Here is a 17,071-nt window from a genome sequence, read left to right as displayed (position 1 = left end):
AGCCTAACCCAGGCAGACTGGGCTCATCACTGGGGATTATATATCCTATCAAGCAGTGAAAAACACACAGAGGAAGGGATATTCAGCAGGGAGCGCGTTTAGGCTTCAGAACCACACAGCTGTAAGCGTTTTGAGATTGCAGGACATAAAACTCATTTTTATTACTTTTCCATTTTTATAGTGTGGGAATTCTGCTTATTTGAAACGAAAAACTCAGTGGCTTTCTTGTAAAATATGGTTAAATGTTTGAAAAGGAGTTAATCTTTTTTTATTTTATGAGTATTTCTTCTTCTTTCCCAGTCACTGTTTGATACAATAATGGATGTTATTTAATGCCCTTTTGCACTGCACTTCAGTGCGTTTTTATGATATAATTTTAGGGCATGAACTTAGTGCTGCTCCCAAAATCCAGGTTTACAAAGTGGTTTACATTTAAAGGTTGTTCACCACCCTTAGAGCTGTCAATAGAGACCGGGCTGCCACCTATTTGGTGCCAGCTCACAGATCTGTTCATGGAGTCCTGTAGCGTAGTGGTTAGAGCACTTGCCTCGCAAGTGAAAGGACCTGGATTTGATTCCCGGGAAGGGCGAAATTTTGGGCCAGTTTCCTCACTTCACACGCCTCTGTTTACCCAGCAGTAAGTAGGAATCCGGTTGTTACTCGATTAGCGCATCGCTTTTCCGAGAGTAATAATCCCTTCAAAAAAATCATTTGTTCACTCAATCCATGACACTGCTGTGCACAATTCGCTGTCGCGTTTCGCCCACAAAATATACAGTCAATTAACTTTTCGGTATACTCTGTGAAGCGCTGTGAGACATCTCAAAGACGTGATAAGAAGCTATATCAAATGCAAGGATTATTGTTGTTGTTGTTGTTATTATTATTATTATTATTATTATTATTATTATTATTATTATTATGTGGTGTACATGAGCTGTTACATGTGCTCAGTAGCTTATGTGCAGTGTTCTCCTGAGATCCAGTGAGAGGAATTCAAAGGGGAAAATATAAATTCAATTTTCTGCTATAGTTGCTCAATTACTGGAAACTATGTTGTTATATAGTTTCTATTGTACAAAAGAGAGATTAGAGTTTCTAAGTGTGGTTTTACTCCAGTGCCTTTGAAAACACCAAAATAAAAACATTATAAACACATAAGACATGTTGAATTTTAATTTGGGCTTATTTCACAGTTGCTTTGGACCTACAGTACTGTTTACATTTTTAATGCTCTCATTGCCTTCCAAATGCATTTTTTGCCTCTCTTCAGCCTCATACGTATCATTGCCAATCTGATAACGTCATTCTGCTTGGCTAAAGGGAAAGAGTTACACAAGGTGAATCAGCCTCCTGTTATCTATTCCTTCTCATTGAGAAGAGGCTTGCCTCCCTCAGTCAAACTGGAAATTTGCCGTGATGGCAATTGATGGCAACTTACTTGCTTCACTCTCCCAGCCATGCCATAGCACACTGGTACACCCAATTATAATAATAAAAATTATTCTGAATGACCCAATATTAAATGAGAGAAACTTTCTTTGCCAAGAGGTTCCATAGAGAAGTCACTCATTCTAAAATAAAATGAACTTTAAGAATTTTTTTTATTGGATTTGGGACTGTTTAGATATTGAACTAAAGTAACATTCAAAAATACACAGTAACTTTAAACAGTTGTGATTTAATGTCCTTTTTATCTGCAGTCAAAGGTGTATTTTGTATTACAGTAAATAGAATAAATAAAGGAAAAACTTTCTGTCCCTTGAAGAACCGATATTTTTACTGATGGGTTGTTGCCGTTCATGTCATTATGAATTGTGGTGATGTTCCAGAACGCAGTAAATGTTGACCCGGGAATGTTGGTGCCTGATCTAATCAGTGTGATCATTGCATTCCAAGTTCACAGATTGTCAAATATCTCAAGAATCCATTCATTTCTACTTTCAGTACAAGTGATGAGGAGTAAGAATGCTGTTACCAAGATATTGGCAGCAGTTCACTGTCAATCCCAATTCCATTATTCTGTGTAGCAATGGAACTCGTACATAGATGCCTTACATATATCCCTCCATATGTGAGAAAGAAGGAAATAGTACGAGGAGGGATTAGGAGGGATGGAGGCTCATGGTGGAGTTAAACACCAGTGTGGAATAGTTAGGCTGAATGGCCTGTTTAAATGCTGTAACAGTCAATGCAATTCTATGGAGTTCTTGAAGGCTTCTTAAGAAGAAACAAGTGTTCTAACCACTAAGGTCATCAGGACTCCACAAGATAATCTTATTGCATTAAGAGGCAAGCTATTTGGTTTTAGATGGTTAGACTCCAGCAGTACCCGATGCATACTCTGCAGTCCCCAATCCTTGGCTCTTGCCAACCTGCGCCTAATGCCTTCTGGAATTAGGTAAACAGGATGTGTCCTTCCAGGGAAAGAATGTACATTTGTTCCAACAATCTATCTCTGCGATTTGTATGTGTAGGTGGGATGCATGGAAATTTAACCTTGGTTTGGATACTGTTAAGCATGGTGGTGGGTTTCCGCATGTGTCAGACACCTGGCTGACAAAAAAAATCTCAGATAAGTTTACCAATGAATTGGAAATGATCAGAGAAGGTGAACTGAGGTAATAATAATGCTGCAAAAATATTATCTTCTAGTCCAGCACCACCCAATCCAGAACAAAAGGGACACTGTTTTTAACCATACATGTCAGGTTAAAACTACTAGGGTTTCAGTTCAAAGACAAAAGCAATTGCATTTTTTACACATAGTTGTGAGCAGTTTAAAAATAATCATTTGCTAGTAGTTCTTGGAAGTTTTGATATTAGCCATGTAGTTGGGGTAGTTTGGAGCCAGTGCTGGTGGTCTTGGCATGTGTCTATGTGTTGATGATTTCAAGGAGGTTCATGGCAGCTGCCCTGAGAACGGAAGCAGTGATTTGCGGGGCAAGACTGGATCTAAACAAATGTGTTGGACGAAAAATCATCAAAGTCTGGCACAGTTAGGAGGAGTTCAGTTTTCTTTCAATAGAAAGTAGCAGAGTTCCATTCACTAATTTCAGCAGTCTTTCCTGATGTGAAGATTCCTCTTAGAAATTTGGATTAGAAACATCAATTAGCTGAAAAAAGGGTTTTTTAAAAAAGAGGATATGAAGGGTTGATCTCAAATATTTATCCTCCAAGTGACAGGGGGAGAGAGAAGCACTGTACAAAGATTAATGTGATTTAATCGGGAGGTTAAGGACGCCGTGTAAGCCAGGATAAAAGACGTCTTAAATAATTTAAACGATTTGTGAGAAGAAATTGTATAGAGATAAGATTGAGTTTTTAAGCAAATTTTTTTTTTGAGATTCCATGCATTCCACCTACATTTGGAAATCCCAGAGATAAATTGTTGGAAAGGAATGCATACTCTCTCCCTGGAGGGATACATCCGCTTACTCAATTCCGGAAAGTTTTAGGCGCAGGTTGTCAAGAGTCAAGGCTTGGGCACCCAAAAGTGTGCGTTGGTGTACTGCTGGAGTCCGACCAGCTAAATGCACATAGCTTGCCATTAATATTGCTTCTGGCAAGCTTTCCCGCTGCTTGTCCATCTAGGACTATCCTACCCGTTAGGGCTTGGCCTTGCAGGGTTAACAGGAACTGAATGGGATGACTCCCTGCCCCCAGTGACTGGTCCCCCTTCCAGGTCCTGCAATTCACTTTACAGTGTGTTCTGTGAAGCGCTTTGGGATGTCCTCCCGACGTGAAAAGTACTATATCGAATGCAAGGATTATTATTATTATTATTATTATTATTATTATTATTATGAGCCAGGCTGGCTGTGCTGTCATCAGCAGTGCTCTGGAACCAGACTACCGAGACCAGCTTAGAGGGCTGGCTCAATTCAACATTCCTTTGGGAGGCATGTCACCTTGGAGCTAGTCTCCAAGGAGACCCCACTTACTTCCCTCCCAAACAGGATAGTTAATCATGGTGGTAGGGTTTGATTAGCCAGTGGTCTGGCACACAGGAAAAGCCTCATCATTAGTCTCCAGTTGCTGCTGCTGAGGAAGTCATTTTGTGTTTGACAGTTTGTATACAATCTCTAAGAGGGGACTGATTATCTGTGTCTGTACCAGGAGAACACTGGTACAGGTTGGTAGAAGTCAGGTACTGCAATGTGCACAACGAGGGTTATTGTTGAAATATAACCATCCACAACAGTATAGCTTACCAGAAGCAGATTTTTTTTTTACTACTATGCACATTGGCCCTGTGAAACCTAGTACACACGTCTTTTGATGGAATATAACCTTGGTATTTATGGCAGAAGTAAAAGAAAGGCAGTTGGTGACTTATAGACAGGTATGAGTTATACACAAGACCTTCTGGAAAACCTTTTTCCTTTCAGTGTACTCTAAATCTCAATGTTTGTTGCTGATACAAACAATGGGTTGCAAACCTTCAGTACAATTACCAGAAGAATAAATATCCTCGGCAAAAATGTTTTGTAAACATCCTGGCCACATAAGGAGAAAATGGAATAATTCTAAAAGTGAGCAGTTAAGTTGAAAATATTAATGGGGGTTGCCTCTTGTGGGGAGGGAGGGAAAATACACACAATAGTTACCCATTACATGTATAAGTCACTATAAGTATACTATTCTTGATTGCCTTGTTTACTCGCACAACTATATTTTGACATGATGAGCGATGAGTCAACTAACACCCCCAGATTTCTTTCAGCTTCCGCTTTGGCACATTCTAATGATGCTTTAATAATTTGATACCAGCTAGGCTTCTCAACGTTCCACATACAGTTCCTGGATCTCTGAACTGTTCTTGTGCTCCAAGGTCCTCAACTACATAATACGGTGATACAGCAGGTGTGAGGGCACCAATAGGTTCTCACAGCACAAAAATGTCAAGCCTCTGAAATGATTAAAAATAAATTGTAAAATTCACTTCATGCAGAATTACAGCGTACTGTAAGATATCTTTAAAAAATACTAATGGTACAAGTGATCTTATTTTATTTTCTGATCAATGCAATGCAATCTGGTGATTAATGATCACTAGAAGTAAATTTCTTCTATTAATCCTTGCCATGGAATGCTCAGCAAGTTGTACAACAACAAAAACAACAACTTACATTTATACAGCACTCTTCACGCAGGATAGCATCTCCGAGCTCCGAGGTGGTATTAGGATGTGGATTGAAGTCCCTCATCGGGTCTCAGAATCACATAGTCTAAGCTGACAGTCCAGTGAAGTGCTGGGGGGAGTGGGGGGGGGCTGCACTGTCAGAAGTGCTATCCTTCGGATGAGATATTCAATCTGTCTGTTTAGGTGAATGTTAAAATTCCTGTGGCACAATTCGAAAAGAAAAGGGAGTTTCTCCAAATAAAATTGGTCACTCATTCCATGTTTGTGGGACATTGCTTTGTGTTAACTGTCTGCCATGATTCACCCACAAAATACACTGTCACTATATTTTACAGTATATCCTATGAAGCACTTTCAGATGTCTTGATAACATGATAAGGTACTGTATCAAATGCAATGATTATTATTATTATCGATAAAGAGGGGTTGAACTAGAGGGATTGAGGCAGGGAATTCCAGAGATTAGGGATGCAGAGTCTGAAGACAAGGCCACTGATGGTGGTACGGGGGGAGGAGGGAGGAGGAAGGGGACATTGTATTACAAGTTATAAACAAACATGTTTCTTGTTTGTCTTGCACTTAGAAAAAAGTTTACAATGCTGAGATCTCCAACATCTGTCTGGTGATTACCCTCAGAATAAGGGAAACAAACCATCCAAAAACGCTTCAGTGTGTTTTTGTTTCCTCCTATTTTTTCAGTCAGATCAGAAGTAGCAATAAAAACAGAAGTCACTGAGAACACTCAGCAAGTCAGGCAGCATCTATGGAGAGAGGAAAATTAGTTAACATTTCAAGTCTGAAGTGCTATACTCTGTCCAGCACCTTGGGACATCCTCCCGACGTGAAAGACTCTATACAAATGTGATGATTGATGATTGAAATCGATAACCTTTTGTCACAACTCAAAGTAACAGTCGTTTTATAAGTTATGCCCCAGTATTGTGAAACAAATCCAAAGTTAAAGAAAGAGACATCATGTTAAAAATGTGCATATAATTGCACAGTGAACAATAGCTCCCTGCTTCTATCAGAGTTCCAGCAATTACTGCAAGATCTGGCTGACGACCATACCAAAAGTAGGTCAGCGCTTTCAGTAAGATCCCACATGTGTGAAACAGTTCCGCATCTCACACAGAAAATCATTCTTGGAAGATAGTACTCATTTCACCTCACTGATATTTAATCTGAGTTCAATACCTAAATTGTGTTATTCTTTTACCGCATGGCTTGCCATGATATGGACTTTCTTATTTCAGTCCTGCTGATTCAGAAGATCACCCGTATACATTTTCAAGCAGAACGGTTCCTCGCTGTGATAAATAAACTACACCACAATAATTAATTCCTTCTTGAAATAATAAACCATACAGCAGCCGTAATAATAACACAAAGAGTACTAACAGTAAGGCAAATTGTTAATAAAAACAGGAATGGACTCGAAAAAGTAACATGAAAAAGTGTACCAAAATATATACATATATGCAGACAAGGGGTGCAAAATGCAATGTTGCTGAGCAGATTCACTGTAATATCAAATAAGTTAAGTTAATATTGAATAAGTTAAGAAACATTCCACCTATTCCTAAAGAATGGACATTGGTGTCAAACCAAACATAGACACAGTGGATGGGACTGAAGATTTCAGCTTCACCATTATCCTTCTTGATCACAGAGCTCATCCTTTCAGTGTTTCATTGGCTACTAACTTGATTGAGATTGAATTAAAGTCAGTATCCTTTAAACCTGTGACGAGGCACTGAAATATCACTTTCCAGTGTCAGAAATAAGAATCACATTCTCTAGCAGAAAACAGATTTACTAACACATCAATTGAATCTGTTAAGAAACATTGTTCATCCTGCAGTTTCTGATATTAGATCTCCTTAATTATGGTTGAATTATTTTGTCACAAAAGTAGTCTCTGTGATACAGATGTAAACCAGATGTAAACAATTATTGTTGGATATGGTGCAATTTAACTAAAAAATATATAATTACTTTTATTAGCCTTTACTTAATGTATAACTGAGGACTTTCATGCTCATCACCAGAAAGCACATCGGCGCTTATCATTTTGTCCTAATTAAAGTTTCCTGTACTGCTGTAAACAGTGAGTTTCCAGCCAAAATGATTCATCTGGCTCTGCATTAGATACGAAAGTCACACTTGCTTGGCACAGAATAGGCAAAGACCAAATAAGTCCAACCTGAGACATATCAATACATGCTGTTCAGATTTCTTTCAATCAAACTTTTAATACGAGCAATTTATATTTCAACTTTAAATTATTAATCTTCGTAAAGTAAAACTTATTCGGCTGGTACATGATTTGTTTTGCAAAATGGCTTAGATTCAGTAACATGAATTTTGCTAGAAGCTGAAATAGTGTTAGATGATCTAATTACCTGTACCAATTATCTGGGAGAGACTTTTACATAATGCTGAAATTCATCTTTAGAACTATAAAACCATGGAAATTTACAGCACATTTTGTCTGTGATGTGTCTTTGTAAGAGCTATTTATTTAATCATATTCTCCTGCTTTTTCCCCATTCCCAGAAGGACAGAGACCAGGACTCTGTTGGATCTCATCCATCAAGTAAAAACAATTTTTTACCCCAGTGTGGGAAAGACTGAATTTGTCATATTGGTTGTTCTCTGACAGCATAGTCTCCCCCTCCCCACACCAGGTAAATGTGATTCTTAGTTAATTGACAAATGCTACCTGGCACTTTATACATTGTCCTTCCAACAACATTGAACTACAACTTCAGAGAATTCAGAAATTGAGTTACAATTCTAATTTGATGTAAGGAGCCATGCTGTAGTTAATTATAAACAGCACACAGTGAGCAGTGAGGTGCACTCCCAATTAAATCAGGTGATTTCATAATCAAATTTCCAAATACTTCCTAACTTTAGACCTCAACATGCAGGTAAGCAAAACTTGTGCTATCAGCAAATCATGATCATGAGGTTTTGAAAACCCACATGAAATTCTACATTTTCGAAGTAAATACAGTAGTATATATTTATGCATATTACAGTGGAGTCCCTTCTGCATGTAATATTATAATCATTTAAGGATCAATTAAGCTTTACTTCTTGATTGATTTTGCTTATCGTGTAAATGAGTTGGGAGTCTTTATAAATGAAAGAACATCAACATACAGTAATTTCTCCTCTATTGCAATGCTTTTTTCACAAAGGACCATAGACAAGAAATGTAAATTATTTAATACTTGCAGACAGAAATATTCCACCAACAGCCTTGATTAAGGCAATGAAGAGCAGGGTTGTGATCATAGTGTGTTGAAGGCTTTGCAGTTGCTCTTATTTTAAGAATAAACAGCAAAACAATGTTTTGAACAGCAGCTTGAGAAACAACTTGCATTTTGATAGCTTTTCAGCAAGTTAAAATGTCTCAAAGCTTTTTACAGTTATTATTGTCAAGTGTAGTGACTAGTTTTGTAGCTATTATTTTACATGCAGCAAATCTCACAAACAGCCCTGCCAAAACACTGGGAGAAACTCCCTTCTCTTTTTAAACAATGTAATTGAATCTTTAACAGCCATCTGAATATCAGACAGACAGGATCTCAGTTTACGTCTACTCTGAAAGGCAATACCTCCAACATTGTAGCTCCCCCAGCATTGGACTGTAGTGTCGATCTAGACTGTGGATTCAGGTCCTGGTGTGAGGTTTACACCCACTTCAAGCTCATATTCTAGGCTGACACTCAAATACAATACTAGAGGAACACTGAATTGTCTCAGGTGCCATTCTTCAGATGAGGCGTTAAACTGAAAGCCCCATCTGCCTTTTTAAGTGGATGTTAAAGGTCCCATGGCACTGTTTGGAAAGAGAAGTGAGTTTCTTGTGGTGTTTTCAGTCCCCCAGATAGAATTGATTTATAGCTGTTTTGAGACATTGCAGTGCACATGTTGGCTGCTGCATATTAGTCTACAAAGTATGTAGTCACTACATTTTACAATGGATCCTGTAAAGCATTTTGAGATGTTCTCCTGACATATCAAATGTAAAGATTAGTATTACTATAAGGGGGCTCCTAGGTATTCCCAATGTTTGAGGAATGAACAGTGATTAGATAGGCTAGGACTCTTCATTCTTGAAAGGAAATGTCTCAGAGGGGACCGCATAGAGATATATAAGATTTTAAAGAAGATTGAGAAAGTAAACTCAGAACTATATATTGGGCGCTCCAAGACAGCAAATCAAGAGGAATAGGTTTAGAGTTGCAATGAGCAAGTTCAGAGCAGACATCAGGAAAAAATTTTTACGCAGTTGGTAATTGGCAACTGGAACAAGTTACCAGTGGTTGAGGCTGGGACCCTGGATTCATTTAAGAATCAGCTTGATGTGGTAATAGAAGGACGGTATGATAGGTATTCGGGAAGAATGAGATCAAATAGTCTGAGGGCTTTCTTCATCAGAACCTCACCTCTCTTGTGAAGAGAATGAGCTGAGCTATCATTCTGGAGTCCTGTAGCTCAGTGGTTAGAGCACTCGCCTTGCAAGCGAGACACCTGGGTTCAATTCCAGGCAGGGCGAAACTTTGGGCAAGTTTCCTTACTCCACACGCCTAATAATAATCCCTCCAAAAAACAAAACAATAATAAATTGGTCATTTTCAATCTACGACTGTTTGTGGGACACTGCTGTGCGCAATTGGCTGCTGCGTTTCGCCCACAAATATGCAGTCAATTCACTTTACAGTCTATTCTGTGAAGCGCTTTTAGACATCGAGAAGATGTGAAAAGTGCTGAATCAAATGCAAGGATTATTATTATTATTATTATTATCACAATGCTGAAAGAAACATGTAGATGTTATTATTTTTTAGCAACATTGGCGCCTTTAATCTAGAAGCACCCTAAACATGAAGCAAGTACACATGGAGTACTGCCATCCTACATGATCATCTGGCATCATTACTTTGGCAGTGAATGTGAAAGGCATTTACAATTCAAGCAGAATCGCTGTGCATACAGCTGAGAGACATGCTCATGTACAGACATGCAATGCAGCATTAATTACCCTCGCCAAAGTTTCTCTGCTGGCTGCTTCCCAAGCAATTTACGTCATTTCACATTAGACAGTATATTTTGCTCTCGCTCATGCCTGCTTCAAAAGCAAACCAAAAAAAACACAGGCATGAAAGAAAACTCACTGGAGTCCACAGCTCAAGACCTTTGAGGCAACATTTGCTCCTGTTGCAACAGAAACAATGGCGAGAAAGAGAAGTAAGCTTTACATTGCATTCCAAAAGTAACATAGCATGGCTGATACAAAACAAACAATTGCAAAAGAGACAGAGAAAGGAAATATGTTTATGTGGGATATATGAACTCACTAGTTCTGACTATTCAGAGAAAACAGGAAAAAGTCATAAAAGATGAATTCTAGTCATTACTCTAGGGGAGTAAGAGAAAGGTTTTGTTAGGAACTATTGGAGGAAAATCAGTACATCTGTTCTGTACAATAAAGCAAGGACACAAACTCAGATAATTTCTCACGTGTGCCCTTGGCCTACACTTTAGGGTGATATGTGGAATGAAACATCACCATTGATCTCATCAGTGATTACATCCCTATTGTACCAATGCCTTCTGAACGCTACGGCAGATAACAAACAACTACTGTCAGAATAAAGCATATCAATGTACCCTGTTTAGAGTGTGCTCCCAAATCTCCCTCTTTCCCGCAGAATTTATACTGTGTAATAAAGTTTTTGGGCTGGGTACTTTCAATCAAGGTAACTTGCCTTTCCTTCCCTCTCTCACATGAAAAGAATATATCCTTTGGCTCAGTGGTTAGAGCACTCGCTTTGCAAGCGAGAGACCAGGATTCGATTCCCGTCAGGGCGAAATGCTGGGGAAGTTTCCTTACTCCACATATCTGATAATAATCCCTCAAGAAAAAAAACAATAATAAAATTGGTCACTTCAATCGACCACTGTTTGTGGGACACTGCTGTGCGCAATTGGCTGCCACGCTTTGCCCACAAATATACAGTCAATTCACTTTACAGTATATTCTGTGAAGCACTTTGAGACATCTTGAAGACGTGAAAAGCGCTATATCAAATGCAAGGATTTGGGGGAAGGCAAAGAGGTGGGAGGTCGTCCGAAGGCACGATCGAAGAAGAGCGTCTTAAAAAAATGTAATACAAATTAAAACAACCTTTGGAGAAATATTTGGATTGATGTCCAAGTCATTGCTCCCTTTAAGAGCCAAGTGAGACTTCTCTGCTGCCTTTGACACTGTGGACCACTTTAGCCTACTCCACTGCCTCTCCTTTCACCTTAACCTTCAAGGTTCTGTCCTTGAATGGTTCAGATCCTATCTCTTACATCGGCTCCACTTTGTCTCTACAAATGGCTTCTCCTCCAGCCCCTCATTTCGTGCAGTGTTCCTCAGGGCTCTGTCCTTGGTCCCCTCCTCTTCAATCTGTACATGCTCCCTCTTGGTCACATCATCCACAGAGATGGGGTCAACTTCCACATATATGCGGATGACCTCCAACTAAATCTCTCTGCCTCCACCCTCGCCCCAGGACAACTAATGTCCCGATAAACTGTCTGTCAGACATCAAGTCCTGGATGGGAGCCAACTTTCTACAGTTGAACATCTGCAAGACCGAGGCCCTCCTGATTGGCTCGGGCCAGCGCCTCCGCATCTCAGGCACTGGCAGCATCAGCCTCCAGGGATGCACACCCACCTCACCAAGCCAGTCAGGAACATAGGCGTATTGTTCAACCCTCAACTGTCCTTTCCCCCACATCCGTACCATGACTTGCTCTGCCTTCTCCCACCTCTGCAATATTGCCCGACCCCTCCACTGCTTTAACCCTCAGGCTGCCGAAACCCTCATACATGCCTTCATTACAACCAGGCTCAACTATGCCAATGTCCTCCTTGTCGGCCTTCCCAACTCTTCCCTGCACAAGCTGCAGATCATCCAGAAATCTGCAGCTTGTGTCCTCTTCCATACCAAGCTCTGTGACCTCATCACATCCACCCTCGCCTGGTTCCACTGGCTCCTCATGCCTCAGAGGATCACCTTCCCTGATCCCAACCCCACACCCCCACCGGCTCAGGTCCTGTCCTCCCGATGTGAAAGACGCTTTACAAATGTAATTTTGTATTGTATTGCTGAACCCAAAATGTACTCTTGTTGGTCTTACCAAGAACCTACCTATTGGCAAAGAATTGAAACCGTGGTGCTGAGGTTACAGCACCTGCTGAATTACAAATACCAATTAATACACCTTAATAGAACTATCTACTGTATTCAATTACAATTTTAGTTAATTCAGCCAAATGCTATTTTCCAATATTTATTATAATCATCGCTGCATCATAAGAAATTGACTGAATAATTTAACAAAGACAATTAACTTTAACCAGTGATCAATTCCTGAATCATTATATAACAGATATGTTTTTATATCAGTACTCTAAGATCACTGATCATAAAGAATGTAAATTCAATGCTCAAAAGTCAACTTGTGTTATCACGCACAGTGCATCAGTGAAAAATAATGGTTATTGCTACATTGATACGTATGTGAAGGCGTCACATATCAATACAGAGGATAGACAATAATAATGGGTAATAATCCTTGCAGTTGATACAGCTCATGTAGCACTGAAACATCTCAAAGCACTTTGACAACAAAAACAACAAATTACATTTGTAATGCATCTTTTATGTTGGGAGGACATCTAAAGGCCCTAGACAGTCGGGGATTTGGACCCGAGCAGGGGGTTGGGATCAGGTGGGGTGGAGGGCAGGGAGGGTAGGGTGGCTGAATGCGCAGTCGAAGAAGAGGGTCTTTGAAGGAGGCAAGAGAGGGAGCAAGATGAAGGGACTGAGCGATGGAGTTCTGAAGGGTGGGGGCAGAGAAGCTAAAGCCCTGCATTGCTGGTGGGTCAGGATGGGCAGGGTAGGGCCTGCTGAGCATAGGGAGTGGACAGGTTGATATGGGGTTAGCAGGCCACAGATGTAGGAAAGAGCAAGGCTGTGGAGGGCTTTGAAGGTGAGGATGAAGATTTTGAACTCTATCCTCTGGGGGATGGGGAGTCAGGGGAGCCGGGTGAGGGTGGATGTGATGGGGTCACGTAGCCTGGTGCAGGAGAGGACACGAGCTGCAGAGTTCTGGATGATCTGTAGCTTGTGGAGGAAAGAGTTGGGAAGGCCAACAATCAGGCAGTTGGCGTAGTCAAGCCTAGATGTAATAAAGGGTTTCAGCAGCTGAGGGGAGATACTGTGGAAATTCCTTCACAGGAAGCTGTTGTACAGTGCAGCGATTGATTATTTGTGCCCAAAAGCAGTGGCCAGTTATGAGATTGAATGGAGTCTGAGGAAGATGACTAAAGAGGGACAATCTATAAATAATTATTGACACACATTGGCATCTAATATGTGGTGATTTCTAACAGGAACCTTTAATACGGAAAACCAGAAGCTTATCACAGTGAAATGCAGACTCTACTCCAAAACAATCCACTTTCAGAGTCGGTCTCACAAGTTGGCATGATGTGCACAATGTACTTCCAGTTACTGGAAGAAGTCCCCACTTTCCTTATTAAGGAATCCCACAACTTCAAATTGGACCCCAATGGCCAAAACAGAAACAGACAACTGCCAAAGTGATTTTGAGAGGGACTTACACATGCGGTGAAGTTATTCCAGACTATTATGCAGTATATTTTCTAACTGTATATTTTAGTTTTTAAACTGGCCTGGTGGTTTTCCAAGACATTTTTACTGTGCTTCACACATACTGCATATCTACAGCAGATGTTTTACCATCTGGAATACTTTGGAAGTTCTTGTCTCAATGATGTGCTTGCCCAGGTAATCAGACATTCTGTCTGCTGGCCTGGGATAGTTCGGAAATTAACAGCCTGAGTTACCTTTGTCTTTGACTCTGCAAGCAGGGCAGAGGTGGGGGTTTTCAGGCACTGCTGGGAAACAGTGCCGAGTCTGGACATTTTTCATCTTCATTAAGATGGAATTGGCACCCAAGGTTAGTTGGGGCTGTCCCACACAGAACAAGATTGGTAGTAACTGACTTGAACTTTCTGTGAGCACACAAGTGATTACTCAGTTCTGAAAAACATGCAGAAGATGAATCCAAAACCTATTTAGAAAGGCCTTTAAATATTTGATATTTCCAGAATTGGATAAATACGTGAGCAAAAATATTCCTTCAGGGACATGAAAGAGCAAACGGACAGGATTGGAGCAGCTTCAGTGAAAAGGGTAGCACCAGCACAGAGGTAATGGTAAAATAGTTTTTGTCTACATGTACTATGATTTACAATCATGTTTCAATTTACAAAACCATGACTGAAAACACTGGTTGATTTTCTTCTCCCCTTATTTCAGGTGTTAAAGCCAATCTTGGCACCACTTGTGCCAGCCCATAATCAGAGATCAGCTAACTCAGCCCAGACCAGGACTGAACCTGGTACGTTACTGAGCTGCTTAGCTACTCACTCAACCATCAGAGAACTCCTTTGTATCCTCCATTTGGTTATATGCCTGTCCCTTTATTCTTTTAATTGCTTTCATCTTTGTTCGCTTTAAAAATTTGTACTAAATCCACAAACTAACACTGATAAAATCTTTGGCCAGTCTTGCAATAACCAGACTGCCATGAAAGCAGGAAGCTAGAAATTAAAAGTAACAGAAACAGAATCCATTGTGGATTTCAAGAGGAAAGTAGACAGGTATGTGAAAAATAGAGGCTTGGAGGATTTTTGGGGGGACAAGAGCAGCTAATGATATCTTCTGGGTTTAGAACAGAAGCTTGTGGAGAGAAATAAAAGGGGTTTCATGTGAATATGAAGGAAGTATCAAAGGTTCTTTCATTTTTGAATTCCCTGAAAGTGATGAAGCTATCCTTTTGAGCTCTAAGAAAATTTGTATCAAAGTGACATCCAGAATTCCCATTATTAGCCCTGAGCCAACTAATAGAAATGTGTGCCTCTTCTCAAAACACATTAGCAAACAGGAATAAAATTGGGCAGGGTAGAAAGACTGACAGTGGCAAAGTAAAACACTTCAACTAACTGATTTGAAAATGTACTGATGCTGAGGCAAAATGTCTTGCAAGCCAAGAAATATATTACATGTATTTGGACAAGGGAGTGATGATATGCTTAGTACAAGATGAGGATGAGAAATGCAACATTTCATATCGGATTCAAGGTGATAATTGTGTCTTTGAATTTGTTCTGAAATGTCACATCTTTTATCCACATTGTATTTTTGTTGACTTCAATTCTAATTAATTGCTTTATCAGAGAACAACAAAGAGAAACGTTTTTCATAACCTACATCGTAAAAGTTCTTACCACATGATCAATAATTTGTAACAATAATTATCCCTGCATTTAGCGTCTTATCACATTGTTGAGATGTCTCAAAGAGTGTCACAGAATATACTGTAAAGTAAATTGACTGTAATTTTTGACTTGCATTCACATAGCACCATATCACATACGTTAATATCTCCTTGTATCTGCACTACAGCAGATCCAGCATCCACACTAACCATGATGACAACATTGTAGCTGAACTTGATTGCAGGCTTCCAGGAACCTACCCAGTCCAATACGCAGTATGTTGAAGCTACCCTTTTGAAGAAAATTTGTAACAAAGTATACAGACATCCTAACTACCAATGCAAACCATTGCCCTTTAAACCAGACAGTTACTGAAAACAGGCACACGTCAGATTTTAGGATACTATTACTCAAACCTCTGGTACTTCATACTCTTTCATATTCTAAAGATTACCAGCTTAAAATAAAACTGTCGTTTTCCCATTCTAACACAAACATATATACACTCCAGATCTTGGAGTTCTGAATATTGGTTTCACCCACAAAATATACATTCAATTCATTTACAATATATTCTGTGAAGAGCTTTGAGATGGCACAGCAATGTGATAAGGTGCTATATCAAATGCAAGGATTATTATAATATCCTGTACAAAATAATAAAGCTAAAAAAATATGTTACAAATCATTTTAGCACATAGATTTAAAGAAAACAAGATGGCACTATACCAGTTGTGAACACGCTGGCAGGAGAATTAGTCATTAAATAATGGACATGAAGGATTATAATACATTAGAATACATTAGAATATACAGCACAGAAACAGGCCATTGGGTCCAACTGGTCTATGCCTGTGTTTATGCTCCACGAGCCTCCTCCTGCCCTTCCTCAACTAAGCCTTCAAGCATAACCTTTTATTCCTTTCTCCCTCATGTACCTATCTAGCTTCCCCTTAAATACATTTATGCTATTTGCCTCAACAACTCCCTGTGGTAGCATGTTCCACATTCCCATTACTCTCTGTGTGAAGAAATTTCTTCTAACTTCCCTATTTGATCTATTTTCCTTCTCAAAAAGATCATGTCACTACCACAAATTTCCCAATTGTCATTCGATAGTTAAGGCATGTCTCATGGCGTTCTGTGTTTTATCTACATTGTAACCTTTCTTGCCTTTATTATTTTATTGATACTACATAAGCCTCTGATTGTTCCTTCCTGGTGCCTCTCAAGTTCAAAATATCTGGGCCTCCTCCTGAAACACACTGAAGCGAAAATGAATTGCACTCTTATCTATTAAAACATATTCTTTCCCAAGATTTTAAGACAGTGGAAGTCTTTGACTTTCTCAACTTTCCCAGCCTCTTCCAATCCATGGGTATTTAAAACCGAAGTGTGGTGAGTCTTAACCTCTCATTTCTTGATTTATCTTGCCCTCTCAACTGCCCTCTATAACCTTGGTGGTGTCCTACAATAAGTGCTCTGGCCCTTCAACTGCGCTTCTCAATAAATAATACAGAAAACAATTAACTTTCAATTAATTT

This window comes from Callorhinchus milii, unplaced genomic scaffold (assembly GCF_018977255.1).
Source record: "Callorhinchus milii isolate IMCB2004 unplaced genomic scaffold, IMCB_Cmil_1.0 Scaffold3, whole genome shotgun sequence".
Taxonomy (NCBI): domain Eukaryota; kingdom Metazoa; phylum Chordata; class Chondrichthyes; order Chimaeriformes; family Callorhinchidae; genus Callorhinchus; species Callorhinchus milii.
This window is presented reverse-complemented; position numbering follows the sequence as displayed.